General features: G+C 36.1%; 1 protein-coding gene and 1 pseudogene across 5 annotated transcripts in view; one reads left to right on the top strand and one right to left on the bottom strand.

Moving 5' to 3' along the window:
• KIAA1328 overlaps positions 1-16424 on the top strand; it is a gene marked incomplete at both ends in the record, with an annotated part of 383031 nt that overhangs the window by 188241 nt on the left and 178366 nt on the right. The gene's annotated exons all lie outside the window — the stretch shown is intronic.
• On the bottom strand, positions 3437-5475 carry LOC309970584 (large ribosomal subunit protein uL4-like; annotated as a pseudogene). The gene has a single exon. The product of its transcript is annotated as a large ribosomal subunit protein uL4-like (transcript).

The raw sequence follows: 16424 nt of genomic DNA, 5'->3' as shown, positions 1-16424 counted from the left end.
TCAGAGGAATGCCCTGATGGCATCCTCTCACATATCACCTACGACATAGCTGGTGTACATGCACACTCCTGTGTGTACATACACCACCAGAATGGGTCTGAGTAGACTCACTGCAAACTTAAAGCTCCAGGGAGAAGTATTTTAGTTCGTGAACACAAGCCTGTTAAGTTCGGCCCTCTCTCACCCCCACAAAATAAAGTTCAAGTTAAAAAGTATCTTTAAATAAAAAATAAGCTATTTTATCTTAAAGTGTACGAGCAATGCGCTTAGAGTGAATTGCCTCAGAAACTAAATGGCCAGACTTCCTCTAACAGATTTTAATTATTTTTATAGTTTTTCCCAAATGAAGACTCACAATAGCCATTTTAAGTAAACTAGAGCAATTCTTTCATCTTCATTGCAAGCTTCAGACCCTAAACAAAGCATGAAGCTGGGCAGTGCACTGTTTAATTTTCAGATTGGATTTTTCATTATGTTTTATGATAACTTTTTATTTTTATCAAGTTGCATCTCAGCCTTCTGTTTAGACTTAAGAAGATTTATGGCAAATGATCTGGGTGTTTATTTGGACAAACATGCAATAAATCAGTCTACTGTTTCAATAAAATGTTATTAATAGAACACATTATTCTGTTCAGTATTATGTTATCTTTAAAATTAAGCAGAACATTAGTGGTAGTGAAACTAGTTTCAATCAATACATTCCTGTAATGAAACCTATTGTATAAGAAACTTCTTTTTAAGGAGGAAAAATGTCCTTAACACAACTACCAACTACCAACTTCTGACTCTAGAGATGGCATTTCACAGTTTCTAAAAATTATTTGGTAGGATTTCTTTGTGTTTGTTTTGGTGTTAAGATAGTTTCCTGAAAGTTACCTTGCAGCAGTTAGTGCATAAATGTTCCTTAAACGCTTTTTTTTTTTAATTGAAGAATTTAGTTGGCACTTGACCTGGCAGAGACCCACCCAGGTGTGTGCTTCAGTGAAATTGAGGTCAGAGCTGCTGTTGACACTCAGGAGTATAAGAATTGCCAATTTCTCTTCTGATCGTATAGAATTTCTGGTTAAATTTATTAATGGAGTATAGATAGAGGATATAATTTTAATTTTTCAAAATTCATATAATAATGAGAATTTACTAGGAGTGAGCCCCAATTTAAATCCTCTATCACCCACTATACTCCCTATTAAAATTTTAGAATGACGGCTTTAAATTCAAAGGTGGCTAAAGTCTCAGGGCGGTACTGCAGTCTTAGGAGAACTTCACTGCACAGGGACTGGCGGGTTGTTTCTGTTGCTGTCTTCTGTTTAGATAGCAAAGTGCCTTGAGAAAAGGCTGCTATTTAATAATGCCGTGGGAAATTAAAGACCTTTGAATGTTAAATTGTGTATATTTTCCAGTGGAAAATCTCTTAAAACATACTTTATGCTTTTGCTTGGTACACAGTATTGTCATCACACGGCAGTTTAAGGAATCTGGAGACTGGTTGGAATTCCAAGTTTACTCCTTTACTTCTGTCGTTTTATATTTTTAATCTGAATGTAAGAAATAGAGATTATCTTACTGTGGTTTTATTCTCATTAAATTGTTAAGAAGTGGTTTTGGGAGATGAGAGTTATGTTAAGATGAAAAAATAATTATGAAAATCTAAGCCATCATACATATTCTACTGGCTTAGGATAAAGTTTCCATAGTCCATCAGGCAAATAATTTGATCATGTTGCTGTACGACTTTAACAGTAAACAAGCGAGTTCTAATACATTCTTTGAATACCACTGCTAACATTTAAATGCAGATGGTTATCATATTTTTTCATACCAGTAGGAGACTACTTAAAATCTGCGTTGGAGTGAAGCATAAGGTAGCAAGCAGTACACTTGATTCTGGTTTTTACCTTTCTTAGTTCCACCTCAGAACTTTTAAATGCTACATTTCTGAAGGAAGGTTCATTTTTGTGTTATGACTGTGAACACCTGTGAACCACTGGGCTTAATTTGTTTACAGCTGACAGTGATTGTGTGTGGAGACTGTGGCAGCAGTTGGCAAGGAGCAACTGACCATTTCGTTATCTCTGCATTGTCTTATTTTTCTTGTTTCCCCAACATTTTAACATCATCTATGTTTTGTGAAGTTATTTGTAGGTTGTTTTTTTTCCTAGTAGTTATCTGGTTTGGTATTAAGGTAATTCTGGCTTCACTAAATGAATTGGAAATTGTTTCTTCCTTTTTCTATTTTCTATCTTTGTGATATTATAATTTCTTTAATTGACATGGAGGTATTAAGATGTTCTCTTTTGTCTTCAGTCAGTTTTGGTAATTTCTGTCTTTTAAGGGATTTGTACATTTCATAAGTTGTCATATAAGTAGCATGAAGTTGTTCATAATATTCCTTTTTCAACTTGATGATGTCTGTGGCATTGCATCTGTGTGCCCCTTTTTCATTTTGATGATTTGTATCTTTTTTTTCTTGATCAATCTTATTGATTTTTTAACAAAACAGCTTGTATTAGATTTTCTCTATTGTTTGTTTTCTATATCATTTATTTCTGGCCTTATGTTAATTTTTCCTTCTATTTATTTCAGTTTTAATTTGCATTTCTTTTTCTAACTTCCAAGATTGACATTTAGATCATTGGTTTGGGACTTTATTCTTTTCATATAAAATTACAGATTTACACATTTAAACATTTAAAGTTTTAAACATTTAATGTTATAAATTTCCCTCTGAGAACTCCTTTACCTGCATCCCACACTTTCTTATGTTGTGCTTTTTTTTTTTCAAAATATTTTCTTTTTTTTTTTTTTTTTTCAGTACGTGGTCCTCTCACTGTTGTGGGCTCTCCCGTTGCGGAGCGCAGGCTCAGTGGCCATGGCTCACAGGCCTAGCCGCTCCGCGGCATGTGGGATCTTCCCGGACCGGGGCACGAACCCGTGTCCCCTGCATTGGCAGGCGGGCTCTCAACCACTGCGCCACCAGGGAAGCCCCAAAATATTTTCTAATTCCCTTTGTGTTTTCCTCTTTGAATGGTTTATAATCATTTATAAATTTTTCTTAATTTCAAATTTTTGCAGATTTCTCAGATAACTTTCTGACATTTATTTCTAATTTCATTCCTCTGTGTCAGAAAATGGAGTCTCCACAATTTCAATATGTTGAAATTATTGAGACTTGTTTTATATCCTGTGGTACGACCTATCTTGCTGAATAGTTCATCCACATGTAAAAGTAACCTAATCTACAATTACTGGATGGAGTAGTCAATATATAGCAATAGGGTCAATGTTTTTATAGTATTTGTTCAGGTCTTCTATATACTTACTGATTTGGGGTCTGATTTTTCTGTCATTAACTGAGAGCTTTGAAAGCTCCAAATATGATTATGGATTTATTTTTCTTTTTATTTCTATCTTTCCTTCACATATTTTAAATTTCAGTTATCTGATGCCTTTGCATTTAGGATTGTAATGTCTTCTTGGTACATTAAGTTCTTTCATTTTGTAACATGCTTCTTTGTCCCTGATAATATTACTTGTTCTGAAATACCTTGTATGATATTAATATAGCCACTCCAGCTTTCTTATAATTAGAATTTGTAGAGTATATTCTTTTCCATCCTTCTAGTTTTCCCTATCTTTGTCTTTATAATTAAAGTAGGGTTCTCATAGTTGGATTTGGCATGTAGTTGGTTTTGGTTTATAATCCTGTCTGACATCCCTGGCTTTTTATTGGAGTGTTAGTATCTTTTACACTTGATTAATTATCCAATATGGTTGGGTTTAAATCTACCATCTTGTAATTTATTTTCTGTTTTTCACCAATTTTTCAGTTTTTCTTTAGTTTTTCCTGCCTTTTTTTATTATTTTTTATTGGAGTATAGTTGCTTTATAATGTTGTATTAGTTTCTTCTGTACACCAAAGTGAATCAGCTGTATATATACATATGTCCCCCCTTCTTTCCCATTTAGGTCACCACAGAGCACTGAGTTTCCTGTGCTATACAGTAGGTTCTCATTAGTTATCTATTTCATACATAGTAATGTATATATGTCAACAGTTTTAGCATTATCTCTACTTGGGGCTCATTTTTTTGTTTTTGTTTTCTTTTTTTTTTTTTTTGCCTCTTTGATCAGGTCTTTATTCAGAATTAACTGTCCAAAATGATCTGACCTTTATGGAATGCACAAATTAAAGTTTATGCAGCAGGCTTCTTTTCTTCTGTGGTGGGTTTCTTTTCTTGGGCTTCTTTTCAGCTGGTGGTTTTTTGGTCACTGCAGCCTTTTTCCCCACAAAAGCCTTCTTCTTAACACCAGCAGCCTTCTTTCCTTTCTTCTCCACCACAGGCTTCTTGCCTGGAACCCCGTCCTCATCCGATATGGCTGCTAACGCTGCTGCTGCCTTATCCATCCAGAGTTTGTGATTCTTCTCCTAGAGAAGAATTATGTCCATCCAGTGCATGGTCTTTGCATATGGGTTTAGCTTCAGCGTGGTTCTCAGGTTTTTCAGTGGATTCTTCTTCTGGACTCACAGATGAATCTGTGTGGTGTTCTGAGGGCTCTTTGGATCTCTGGGCTTTTCAAGATTCTGCAAAGGTCTGTTTTGAGTATCTTGCACATAGGAAGGTTGTAGTTGCTCTTGAAGGAGGCAGCTTCATGCCAAATGCCATACAGATCATCTTAGTTGTGGAAAGTACTTTCAGTCCAAAGGCAGAAATGTCCCATGTGCTCATCAGGAGTAAGTTGCAAGATGTTCAGTTTGCTTACACTAAGCAGAGTAATTCCAGGGATGTTTCTGAAGGCCTCAGTGATACCGTTGTCCTCATTATAGATGATGCAGGGTTCCCTACCCTGGATATGACACAGTTTCTCATTTTGCCTTTGCCAGCTCTCATTTGCTGTGAGCCATAGACCTTTTTGAAATCATTCCATGCCTTAAGAAGGCCTGTTAGATTTCTTAAGAAGCAAAACAGCCTCCCTGTTCTTCTTGTAGCCTTCAGCTTTATCTTCAGCCACCAAAGGAAGTTCAGGAATTTCCTCAGTACAATGACTTTTAGACCTAACCAGTGCTGATAAGGCCGAGGCATCCAGGGCAGAGCAGATGGCATATCACTTCTGTGTTGTGTTCACTCCGCGGTGCCAATGTTGCCAGGTTCTGGTTGGCACAAACATGTGGCCCCCAGGATACTTATTTCCAAAGGCACCCTGGCCAGAACAGTCAGTCCAACTGCCTCGAACCCTGGAAACTTGAGCCAGAGCCTAGCCAGCACCCAAAGACTCAGCACTGGTTTGATGACCTGCTAATTCACTGACAGCATAGGGCTATCTGCTGTGTTTGTGCAAGTTGGTGTGAACAGAGTTCACAATATCTGGTTGAGCAGGAGCCTTGAACACAGCAGGTAAAGTGACATTTATGCCAGATGACTCCTCCTTTTAAGAGAACACTGATATCAGTGGATGAGCACATGCCACGGCAGTGAGAGGAGAAGACTACGCTCCTCTCGACCTGGCAGCTCCCATGGGAAAAGCTTGGGCTCATTAACTTTGTTTTAGGTAAATTTTAAATATGAAAAGATATTGCTTATATTTCCATTTTCTGGAAGTCTTTATTCGTTTGTTTCCAAGTTTCCATTTAGTATTATTTTATTTATACCTGAAGATATATGTTTGTTTGTTTGTTTATGGCCATACAGATTATCTGGTAATAAATTCTTCTATCTTTTGTTTGTGTGAAAATATCTATTTCACTTTCAATTTTAAAGGAAATTTTTATACAGTTCTGGCTTAGCAGTGTGTTTTTGTTTTCTATTTACCACTTTTAAAATATTCTATAATTTCTTCTGGTTGGTATGTTTTTTTCTAATGAGATTTTTAAATAAGATTCATTCTTATTCTGTTTCTTTGTATGTCATGTGTTGTTTTTTTTTTTTTTTTTTTGCCGTACGCGGGCCTCTCACTGTTGTGGCCTCTCCCTCTGTGGAGCACAGGCTCCGGATGTGCAGGCTTAGCGGCCATGGCTCACGGAACCAGCCACTCCGCGGCATATGGGATCCTCCCGGACCGGGGCACGAACCTGCGTCCCCTGCCTGCATCGCCAGGCGGACTCTCAACCACCGCGCCACCAGGGAAGCCCTGTCATGTGTTTTTTAATCTTCCTGCTCAAGAACTTTCTATCACTAGTTTTTAGCAAGTTGATAACGGTGCCCCTTGGTGTTCTTTGTGTTTTTCTGCTTGAGTTTCATTGAGCTTCTTGGGTCTGTGGGTTTATAGATTTTATTAAATTTAATATTTTAAATCATCATTTCTTCATATATTTTTTCTATCTTCACCTCTGCTGTCACTGCAATTACATGTATCACTTGTATCATTCCACAAGTTACTAAGGCTTTGTTCCCCAATCTTAATTTTTTTCTCTATGTGTTTCAGTTTGGATAGTGTCTATTTCTGTGTCTTCAAGTTTCTTAAGCAACATCTAATCTCCTGAAACTTTTACTGCATGGAGTTAACATTTTAGATTTGTCATTTTTCATCTATTGACTATCATTTGGTTATTTTTTATATCTTATTATTATGTTCATGTTTTTCTTTAAATCTTTAATTATGTTGGGCTTATTTATAATAGATTTTTTAAAATCCTCATATGCTAATTTGTCATTTCTGGGTTTTTTCCTCTTGATTGACTAGTCAAATTTCATCGTATGTCTTGTAATTTTTTATTGGCTGTTCGTTAGTGTGTATGTTACATTAATGAGTATCTAGATTTTGCTGTCTTCCTTTGTAGAGTGTCCTAGCGGGCATTTAAGTTATTGGTAGATCTTGACTTCTTAGAAGCTTATGTTTAGGCTTTATTAGGACTAGTCTGTAGGCTAGATTTTTCTCTAACAACCATTTAGTTAGCTCTTTCTGGGTTCTCAATAGGACTGAGTATCCTGGGATCAGCTATGACTTCCTCATTCTGACTGGTCAAAACTTGTACACCTCCCTGTTCTGTGTGACTTCTGGGAACTGTTTTACTTCCAACTCCCTGGTTGTTCTTTTCCCAGGCTATCGCAGTTTAACTCTACACATGTGCAGTCTTGGCATTCAGCAAAAACTCAAACGGGCCTATGTGCCGATTACTCAGCTATTTTTCTGAATAGCTCTCTCTTCTCTGGGACTCTGTTCTGTAACTTCTAGCCACCTCAGCCTCCCTGAACTCCGATCTCTGTCTCCATAATTCACCAAGACTTTTGTGTTCTGCTTAGGACTACCCTCCCTCTAGCGTAGTCTGGGATGTTTGTCCAAACAGAAATGAAAGACCGTTGTATGGCTTAGCTCATTTGTTTGCCTTCTTCCAGGGATCATATACCTTTACTAGCTGCTGTCCAATGTCTGAAAACAGTTGTTTTATATATTTTTTCTAGTTTGTAGTGGACAGGTAAGTGTATCCCCCTCTATAATACCCCAAAATGGAAATTTTCATTGAAACTATCTTTTAAATGTAGTTTTTAAATTTTAGCATACAAATTTAATGGTATTCTTAAGAAAACAAAGAGGCTTTATGGGAGGGAGAAAGTGTATTGTGAGCATAACAAAGGCAGAGTAACAAAACCTTATAGGAGATATAGTATTGAATGCTTTTTGCTCTTTTAAAGAAGGTAAAAATATAACCTTATGGACCAGAAAAATACTTAACTGAGAAAATTTAAGGGAAGAGAAGATACATTGTTGTCAGATTTATTGTAACTTGTAATTAAAGCCCAAATTGATGTGTAATAGGAATCTTGTAAAGAATACTTATTTTGAGGGTCCAAAGTAATAAAAGAGAAATAGAGATTTAAATAAGAACTACAGAAATATAAATATCTGGCCTTCACGCTGGAAACCAAACTTCATGGTTTTGGCTCTAGATTCAGTTACTTTGGGCATGTCTTTGAGCTTTATTAACATCTCCTTATAGGAATCAGATTTAACTTTTAATAAAAATAAACTTTGGGGACTTCCCTGGTGGTGCAGTGGTTAAGAATCCACCTGCCAATGCAGGACACTCGAATCCGTGTCCTGGTCTGGGAAGATCCCACATGCCGCAGAGCAACTAAGCCCATGCTCCACAACTACTGAGCCTGCGCTCTAGAGCCCGTGAGCCACAGCTACTGAGCCCATACACCACAGCTACTGAAGCCCATGCGCCTAGAGCCCATGCTCTGCAACAAGAGAAGCCAACGCAATGAGAAGCCCGCACACTGCAACCAAGAGTAGCCCCCGCTCTCCACAACTAGAGAAAGCCCGTGCGCAGCAGCAAAGACTCAACACAGCCAAAAATAAAATAAATTAAATAAATAAATAAAGAATTCTCTTTAAAAAAATAAAATGAAATAAACTGTGACTTCACCCACTAAAAGGTGCTCTGTCAGGTATATCCCATGTGCCTTCTGTATGATGCAGTACTTTGTGAAAATCTGTTAATACCCTGAAAGGATAGAGAAATGAAATGTAGTTATGGATAGGTTAATTATCCTCTGCATCCCGAAGGTTTATGTGTGCTCTTGTCATAAGTAGATTTGGTCTTAAAATAAAAGCAAATTCAGATAAGGTAGGAAGTAGAAAATTTAATCAACATTGTTGAACAAAAGAGCTGAATGAGGTTCGTCTGCTACTATGCAGAACTAAAAGATGCTGAAAAGTAATGGATATAAAATAAGAATAAAGGGGAGAGCAAAAGGAGTGAAAAGAACTCCAAATATACTTTTCTTCTATTAGTTACGTATAGAACACACAGAGACTTTTGAGAAAAAGATACTTTGTGGACAGAAGGTACCCACTTTAATGGAAAAGAATTATTTGTTCCAATATTCACAAAAAGAGGATAAATAATAAATGTTTAGGTATAAACCAGTCATAGAGGAGGAGACCAGAGCAGGAAAGGAAATTGTGTTTGGCCCATTGTATGAGGTAAGGGAATGAAAAATATCTGAACACTGACTTCCCACAGCCAGGTGGAACACATTCATCAAGTCAGGAGGCATTTGGTAGCCCAGTGGTTCTCAAAATGTGTCTCCTAGACCAGCAGCATCAGCATCACTTGGGAAATTTTCTAAAAATGCAGATCCTCAGGACCCAACTCATACCTACTGAATTAGAAACTCTGGCAGTGGGACCCAGAAATCTGCATTTTTAACAAGCCCTCCAGGTGATTCTTATGAACACTAAAGTTGGAGAATATTTGTGCTAGTGTAATAGAAATAAATGTCTTCTGTTAATCAAACTGCTGGTGAGTCCTATCACATGCAGCGTTTTATAAATACATCTTCCTGAATTATCTTCTTGGTACAGATAGGTTAGAAATATTTTCTGTCTGAAGAAATGATCAGTGTGCTTAATCACACAAGTACTAGAAAACAGGAAAAGTCTATAAGATGGAAACTGACAAGTCTCTTTGTCATCACTTCTATCCATTCTTTATGTCCTTTTTCTGTGATTTTTCTGTGTAGATAGAAGGATTTAAACTAATTTGGGTTTGGAGTGAGGTAATCAAATATGCAATTTTTAACACAAAAATGAGTCCTTTGAGTTTAAAATAGTTTTTAAAAACCTGTATGAACTGTACTAAAGTGTTATTTTTTCAATGTTGCTCTTCCTTTCCTCTCTCCTCTACTCTTCTCTGCTCCCCTCTGTTCCTCTCTACTTCTCCACGATGCCTCAGCTTTCTCCCCTCTGCCTTTCCCTCAAAGTATGCCTTCCGAGGAGAAGAGAGGTTCTGTGTCAGGTTTGGGTTTACGAATATTAGGAAGGTCTTATGTTAATGACTGTTTCTGTTTTCTTAATAGTGCCAAAAAAATTCTCACTCTGTTTTGTAAGCACTTGGTTGCAGGTGTGTTTGGTGCTGCCTAGCAACTTTGGCTGCCCTGTGAAAGAAACCACGCTTGGTCAGAGTGATTTCCAGAGAGCGTTGAAAGGCAACATTGTGACAACTGAGGAAAATGCCTTTCTTGCGGACTAAAGTAGGCTGATTTAGCAGTCTTTCATAGCCAAGTTAACAAACATGTACAGTTGTTTATTTGTATTTCCAAGAAATATATTAAATATCTTATGGATTAGCAGCCACTTTATGCTGGACACCCATTGCACCCGCCTGAAAAATATTAACTGGGAGAGGAACTATAACTGTGACTAATATTATACTAATGGGCAAGACTCCCAGGTTTGAATACTTCTTGGGAAGAAGCCGATTGTCCTGTCCTTCTCGCTAAGAGATTAATCAAAATCACGTTGACTGTGGTGTCATTTAAATTACTAGGTGTTTAGGACTCCGCTAATAAACCTGATAGACTGAGGATGCTGTCTGTGCCTACCCAAGTTGTGCCAGTCTTCCTAGGTGAGACTTATTGGTGGAAGCCCTTTACATACAGGCCATTTAGACGGATCGGCTGTGTTGAACATTTGATGGCATGCACAGATATTCCATACAATTTGACTTGTTTAGTTCTTGTTGAGACGTGTAGAAACATGAAGACTGTTGCGAGTAGGCCAGTCTGTGCTCACAGGTACCTGCTTTTTGTATTGGGTTGGCCAGAAAGTTCTTTCAGGTTTTCCTGTAAGATGTTATGGGAAACCCGAACGAACTTTTTTGCCAACCCAATATTTGGAATCATTGCCAAGAGTAATGGCCTGGTTTAAATGCCTGGGTTCACTCCCTTCCATCCTACATGAAAAGTCCTGTGAGAATTCAGGTTTGTGTTGTTGCTACCCATACCCCTTCCCTCCTCCACAGCAGCATTTTAGGACAGTTTTCTGTGAGCAGTGCTTCTCCTACTTTCTAGACTTAGTCTAAAGAACTAATTTAAGTTTTTGTGCTCTTTAGACTGTTTCAAGCTTAAATAATCATCCTAATCATGATTTCAGCCAAAATATGTCCAAAAGTTATCAGTATACAGTATATCATAATGATTTTCAGGCCCTAAAGAAACTATATATTATAAATTGTGCAGTGATTAATTTTTGATTTGAGTATTCATCATCACTCCCTCTCAGCAGTGAAGTAAGCAACATCTGCCCCACTTGTATTTTTTGTTGTCATTATAGTTAACTTTACCTCTTTCCACCTGTTTTCTACAAATTGTATTGTTCTCTAATTATATATTGTCATTAAGTATTTAGGGCATTGTGTAATAAATCTCTCCCAAATCAAGTTACTTTCCAGCCAATAGGCTCTAAAGGCCCACCTGAAACAAGGTGAAGTGTGGATCTCCTGTATTAATGACATGTTGTCTATCATAGCAGAAGGGACCTTGTAAAGAAATCTTGAGGCAAGTAAAAGAAGTGGAAAGGGTTCATTGAGCCTCTGTCATTCACCCCAGTTATTCTTCATCAAAAAGCCTGATTTTTATTGTCTTTATACTACTTAAAAAATGACAAATGACCTTGTAATTAGTTTGTTTACTAATTTGTCTCTTTCCACTAAAATGTGGATTTTCATTACAGCAGGCTCATTATGTGTGATGGTTCCGTAGTACCTAGATCAGTATTTAGTACAAGGTATGCATTCAGTAAATGTTAGTGAATGAATGAATGTTGTCTTTTTATTATAAAATTCACCCATTTTAAAGGTGGTATTGGCTATTATGAATAGTGTCATCGTGCACATTTGTGTTACAAGTGTTTATGTGGACATATGTTTTCATTTCTCTTGGATAGGTACCTAGGAGAGAAATTGCTGGGTAGTATGCTTAATTTTTGAAGAAATTACTAAACTGTTTCCCAAATGGCCATATCATTTTACATTCTCACCAACAGTATATGTGGATTCCAGTTTCTCCAACTCCTCATTTTCTATATTTTTGATTATCACCATTATAGTAGATGTGAAGTACTTTCTCTCCTTGGTTTTAACGGGGTATTCACTTTATTTTTTTAAAATTAATTAATTAATTAATTTCGTCTGTGTTGGGTCTTCATTGCTGCGTGCGGGCTTTCCCTAGTTACAGCGAGCAGGGGCTACTCTTTGTTGTGGTGCGTGGGCTTTTCAATGCAGTGGCTTCTCTTGTTGCAGAGCACGGACTCTAGGCGCGCAGCCTTCAGTAGTTGTAGCTCACAGGCTCAAGAGCACAGGCTTAGTAGTTGTGGTGCATGGGCTTAGTGGCTCTGAGGCATGTGGGATCTTCCCAGACCAGGGTGCGAACCCATGTCCCCCTGCATTGGCAGGCGGATTCTTAATCACTGCGCCACCAGGGAAGTCCCAGGCTATTCACTTTAGCTTTCCTAATGTTTAATAATGATGAGCATCTTTTCATATGGTTATTATCCATTTGTATGTCTTCATTGGTTAAAGGCCTACTATATCTTTTGCCCATTTATTTACCCATTTTTAAATTGAGTTATTTTTCTCATGGAAAAAAAATCCTTGTGTAACTGGAACCACACAGTTCAAACCCTGTGTTGTTTAAGGGTAAAATTGATGTTTGTAGATGGATCTTGTATTTTGTGACCTTGCTGAACTAACTATTCTAGTAGTTTTTCTGTTTTGTTTGTAGATTTCTCAGTATTTTCCACATAAAGGATCATGACGTCTACAAATAAGTTTTCCTTTCTTTCCATAATGTCTTTTTTTTTTTTGCCTTATTGCACTAAAACTTTTAGTATAGTGTTGACTTGAAGAGATGACAGTGGACATGCATATTTTGTTTTTGATCTTTTTCCATTCTCTTAAATAAAACCTATAGCTATAGGTTTTTTTATAGATACTGTTTATCAAGTTAAGAAAGTTCTCTTCCTAGTTTGCTGAGAGTCTTTATTGTGAATGGTTGTTGAATTTTGTCAAACGTTTTTTCTGCTTCTGTTTAGATAATTGTATGGTCTTGGTTTTTGTTTTTCATTCTATGAATACACTGTATTACTTGAATTGATTTTTTTGATGTTAAGCCAACCTTACATTCCTGAAATAAATCTCACTTGATCATTGTGTATAAGTTCTTTTATCTTATGTGAGATTTGGTTTACTAATATTTTGTTGATGATATTTAGGTCTACATTCTTAGAGAGACTGATCCTTGTTTTTCTTAAGATATCTTTGACTTGATATTATCGTAATACTAGCCTCATAGAATGTGTTGAGAAGTGTTTCCTCCTCTACTTCCTGAAAGTTTGTGAATGGGGGTTATTATTTCTTTATATATTTGAGAGAATTAATCAGTGAAGCCATCTGGGCCTGAACTTTCCTTTGTGGAAAGATTTTTTTTATTACTTGTTCAGTTTCCTTATTAGTTATGAGTTCTATTAGTTTTCTATTTATGTGTCACAAATTATAATAAATTTAGCACTTTAAAACAACATTCATTGATTATTTCACAGTTCTATAGGTCACAAGCCTGGTTGATCTTGATGGGGTTCTCTGCTGAGTGTCCCACAAGGCTGAAATGAAGGGGTTCCCTGGCCTGGGCTCTCCTGTGGACACTCTGAAGAAGAATCCACTTCCTAACTCATTCAGGTTTTGGTATAATTCAGGTCCTTGCAACGTAGGACTAAGGTCCCCTTTTCCTTGCTTACTGTCATCTGGGGGCCACTCTCAACTTTGACAGGCTGCCCACATTTCTAATCACCTGGCCCTGTTCATCTTCAAGCCAACAACAGCATGTTGATTTCTTCTTGTTTTTTCAAATCTCTTTGACTTCCCCTTCTTCTACCAGCTGAAGAAAACTTTCCTTTTAAAGCACTTCTATGATTAGATTAGACCCATCCAGATGATCTTTCTTTTGCCATATAACATAACATAATCATAGTAGTAACACCTTTTGACTTCTTCTTAGATCCATGATTTATTTAGACATGCATTAATTTTTAAACATTGGAATTCCCAAATTATTTTCTGTTGTTGGTTTCTGATTTAAATTCATTATGTACAGGAAATATATTTCACATAATTTCAACCCTTTGAAATTTGTTAAGATTTGTTTTATGCTGTAGCCAAAAAAATTTTTTCCCCAAAGAATGTTTCATATGATTTCTATTGTTGTTAGATAGAATGTTCTATAGATGTCAGGTCAGGTTGGTTGACTTATTGTTCTTTTATGTTTTTGCTGATTTTCTGTTTAGTTATTCCACCTTGTGTTGAAAGTGGAGTATTGAAGTCTCCCATTTCTTATTATTAAATTGTTTATTTCTCCCTCAGTTTTTTTCAAGTTTTGATTCATGTGCCTTGAGAATTCAGCTGTTAGGTTCATATAATAATTTATAATAGTTTATAATCACTTTTTTTCTTATAAATTGATCATTTTATCAATAGGAAATGTCCTTCATCGCTAGTAATATATTTTACTTAAAGATATTAGCATAGCTACTTTACTTCTCTTATGTTACTATGTGCATGGTATATCTTTTTCCATCCTTTTACTTTCAGGCTATTTATGTGTGAATCTAAAGTGTGGCTATTATAGATAGCATACATTTGGATCTTGTTGTTTTATCTAGTTTGACAATCCCTGCCTTTTTCTTGGAAAGTTTAATCCATTTGCATTTAATGTAATTGTGATATGGTTGGATTTATATCCTGCATTTTGCTCCTTTTTTTCTTTATATTTCATGTGGTTTTGTGCCTCTGCTGCTTCTTCACTGCCTTCTTTTGTGTTAAATAAATGTTTTGTAGTGTAACATTTTAATTCCTTGGCTATTTTTTAAATCATTGCTCTTGTGATTACAATATGCATTTTAATTTACCATAATCTCCTTAAGATGAATTCTAACAGTATTCCAGTAAAATATAAGCTTGGCTCCAATGTAACATTTCCTCCCTACTCTACTATGCTATTGTTGTCATACACATAATCTTTTCATGTTAAAAGCCCAATAATACTGTTTTATAACTGTGATTTTTATGTAATTGTCTTATAAAGCAGTTAAGAATTCACACATATACAAATTCTTTTACGTTTACCTACAAGATTATCTTTTCTGGTGTCCTTTATGTCTGTACAATGAAGTAACTGGTGTAAATTTCTGTTTAGCCTAAAGGATTTCATTTAACATTTCTTATAGAGCAGGTCTACCAGCAACTATTCTCTAAGTCTTTTTGTTTTGCTTTGCTTTGTTTTTAAACATAGAAATATCTTTATTCTGCCTTCATTTTGAAGGATAGTTTAGATGGATATAAAATTCTTGGTTGACAGTTTACTTCTTTTAGGACTTTGTACCATTCCACTGCCTTTTTGTTCAACTGTTTTTGATGAGCTGTTAGTTGTTAATATTTTTTTTAGCAGTATCTTTCCATTTATTTGTGTCTTCCTTGATTTCTTTGCGTGCGCGCGCGCGCGTGTGTGTATGTGTGTGTAATGTGTTCTTGTTCCCTATATGTAATAAATCATTTCCCTTACTCCTTTGAAGATTTTCTTTTTGCTTAGCTTTAAACAGCTTGACCATAACTTGTCTAAATGTGGATCTTTTATGTTTATCCTTCTTGGAATTTGTTGAGCTTCCTGGATCTGTGGATTAATATTTTTCATCAAAATAAAAATATTTTGACTGTCATTTTTTTTTTCAAATATTTTTCTCCCCCATTTCTCTTTTCTCTCTTTCTGGGACTTCCATTTCATGTATATAGGTATTCCTGGTTACCCACAGGTTTCTGAGACTAATTATTCTTCATCCCTTTTTTTCTTTTTCTGCTCTTCAGATTAAATAATCTCTGTTGACCTACTTTTAAGTTTACTGTTGTTTCTTCTGCTATTTCACATCTGCTGAGGAGCCCCTCTACTAAATTTTTCATTTTACTCATTATACTTTTCAATTCCAGTATTTCCATTTGGTTCTTTCATATATATTTTTTCCCTCTATCTCTTTGCTGAGATTCTCCATTTGTTGTCAATATCATGCTTTCCTTTAATTCTTTAAATGTGTTTTTCTTTAGGTCTTTCAACATATTTATAATAGCTCTTTTGAAACCTTTGTAAGTCCAATATTTGGGCCCCTTCAGAGACAGTTGACTTTTTTTTTCTTAACATGGGTAACCCTTTCCTATTCCTTTGAAATTCTTGTAATTTTTTCATTGAAAACTGGACATTTTATGTAATAGATTGTAGCAACTCTGGCTTCTTATTGAAGGTTATTTTTGTTGCTGTCCTTTTCTTTGTTTGTTTGTTTTGTGACTTGCCTGTGTTAATTCTGTAGAATATATTTCCCTTCAATGTGTGTCCACTGATGTCTCTGCTCAACCTTTTCCTGTTTTCTTTTTAAATCTAGCTTCATAGGGGACAGTGCTGAGTCAACATAACTTAATTAGCAAATAGTTAATGATTGTTGATAGGCTGTGCTCAAATACCTTGAGTCAATATGGCTTCCACCCTTTGCCAATGGATGTTTGTGAGTTGGGGAATGCTTTCACTGTCTGCCATGCCTTTTCATGTTGCTATTTTCTAAGCTAGTAGTAATGTAAAAATCTTTAAAATTAAGCTACCAATGGC

Source organism: Leucopleurus acutus (assembly GCF_964270905.1).
Source record: "Leucopleurus acutus genome assembly, chromosome: 13".
NCBI lineage: Eukaryota > Metazoa > Chordata > Mammalia > Artiodactyla > Delphinidae > Leucopleurus > Leucopleurus acutus.
Note: the sequence above shows the minus strand (reverse complement) of the source record. Positions and strands in the feature narration are given on the sequence as shown.